This window comes from Haliaeetus leucocephalus, unplaced genomic scaffold (assembly GCF_000737465.1).
Source record: "Haliaeetus leucocephalus isolate CR32 unplaced genomic scaffold, Haliaeetus_leucocephalus-4.0 Scaffold203, whole genome shotgun sequence".
Classification (NCBI taxonomy): Eukaryota; Metazoa; Chordata; class Aves; order Accipitriformes; family Accipitridae; genus Haliaeetus; species Haliaeetus leucocephalus.
This window is the reverse complement of record NW_010972639.1, coordinates 778409-781000: the sequence shown is the minus strand read 5'-3', so window position 1 is coordinate 781000 and position 2592 is coordinate 778409.

The following is a 2592-nucleotide window of genomic DNA, read 5'->3' as shown; positions in this document are numbered from 1 at the left end:
ATCTTTGTATCAGAACAGCTTATCAGAAAAGGGAGCTGCGCACCCTCCAGCATGCCCTCCCCCTCCTGTTGCTGATGTCTGAGCTGATGGGCTTTTCACCTTGGTTCCTTGCTGTGCAGGGTTTGTCTTTAAGCAGAACTTGCCTCACCATAATGTTTGAGACATTAACTCTTTCAGTCTCTCACAGAACGGAAGGAAGAGAATTGGACTGATACACAATTTTATGGTCCAAGTCTAATTTCTTTAGCAGGCAGGCTAAAAGTATATGGCCTATAGAAATGCCCTGAATTAGAGCTGACAGTTTTATATGCCCTGATCTCCATAGCATCTAGGTGCATTCCAGTAATGCATGTCACATGTTTTTCACCCTCTCCCCAGGAGAAGTGGGTGTAGTTGTGTCTCATTCTGGTAAGATTTGTGTGTCTGTATGATTGGGGGGGATTTATTGTATATTCTATGCATAAAGTTTTGATCAACCATATACACTACAGAAGGCAACAACATCAAGGGAAAAAGTGGAAGGTCTGGAGTGCCCTCAGTCCCTGCAGTTCATCCCACAGACAAGACAGACACCTGAGAGTATTTGTCTCCTGGAGGAACTCATTTTACCCTTTGGATATCCAGGCATGTGTCATGCATCACCTGAAGATAAAGACCAAGAACGAGACTTTGATCTGAAATGCTGTGAGAGGTGAGGGTAGAGGACAGAGGGTGGTTTTGTCGTTCTTACCATGACTTTTGCCAAGGCAGCACAAGTCAGTATTCAGCTGAAGTCCCCTAATTATTGAAGCTTTCCTATGCAGGTGTGTCTCACAGCTCCAGTCCTGCCCTGCAAGAACTCAGGTTTGGGTATCCAAGGTCCAGCAACTTCACAAGAAAGGAATGGAGCCTTCTTGTCATCGGGACATGATAGACAACAGACATTATATTGGTACAGTATAGAGTAAAGCTGACTGGAAAGTGATGCTGTCACTGAGCAAAAAAAATGAGCTATAATCCTGCAAACTGTGAGGGACTGAGAGACTGTCCTGAGCCCACCAAGTGGGAAGGGACACAAATGCTTGCACATGTGGCTTTGTTTACTTCCACGTGGTTCTGCACTTGTAGTTAATCCAGATGGCCATGTGGTTAAAGATGAATCAGAATCTTTACCAATGAAAGTCAGCCAATACTTTCAGAATTGGCTAAGCCTACAAGCAGATTTTTTTGTTATTTTGGAGAGTTAGATGCTAATAAGAGAGATAAAAAATACAACGTAAATGAGAACCATACTTGATGAAAAGAGCTTTCTTTAAGGAGCTAGGAGGGAATCTTGAGATTATGTATCACAGGCCAGTTTGGATGGGAAGACACTGTGCTAGGAGCGCTGTGCTTAAAGAAATGAGACAATCCCTTCTATGTACTGTGTGTAATTTAAAGACACAAATAAAGAGTCAGAGAAGTAGAACATATAAGCAAGTAAGCTTGATGGGTATTTGTTATTTATAGTTACTGGAAGAAGATAGGACATTGTGTATGTGCTTTTTAATTGGCCAGAAATAGGAAATAAGTTCATCTTGTATTCAAACTCTTTTTACATTACAGGGATAGTACATTATGGAGCTTTACACTCCTGCCAACGTTCACTGTCAAAAGGGTAAATTGCCAGTTTTCACAAAGTTGCATATGCCTCCATAAATATATATTCAGCAGGGGCATATGTCTTCTCATTTTAAGGTTATACTTTAACACATTAGATTAAAGGGATGCATGTTCTGGGAGTCTGCTGCATTTATTATATTCAAAAAGAAGAAAAAAACCTCAAATTTATGTATGATACATCCTTTCTTGTTTTTGGACAATGAAGGTGACAGACCTGCTAGTCATGCCAAGCCACGCAAGCACTTGTTCAGTCTCCCTACATGTCAAAGGAAATGGAAAGCAGTAAACTATTTCAGGTAAAATTCTGGTCCCATTGAGGTTAACAAATTATTTTGTCTATGGGATCAAAAAATCACATGATTATTTTTAGGACTGATAATGGCAGGGAAATGGAAGATGACACCGAAATGTTTCTCTGGCCAATCTACTACTTAGAAGATTATGAACTCTTAGTGTTCACATGTGAAGACAGTCATTGAATGCCTTATTACTCCACTGAGCTGGGCTGCTGGCTTCAGAAGAGAAGGTGGCCTCCTGGAGTTTTTACTTCGGTATTTTGTATTCCTCAGAGAAGGTAACAGAGAAGGGAATAACATCTTCAGCAACACTGACACCACCTAATTTTGCTCTGAGAAACCTGCTGTAGCACCTATGGTCCAAAATGAACTGTCAGCCTCTTGCTCATCACCTTGTCCTGCAGCGCTTTTATCTGGAAACAATTATAGCACAGATTCTTTTTTGAGATATGCCACCAACACTCTGTATTGATGTTTCCACCTCCTATCTTTTTGTCCAAACTGATAAGAACAGGGCTTCCACTCCTTTAAAACAGTAGAACAGTCACATCTTCTCAGATACCACTGGGAGATTTTGGCTGCATATCCCATGTTTTGGCTTTGGAAGGACAGGGTAGTGTTTGGAGAGGAGTGGCTGGGGGGGAATTTTTCCTAC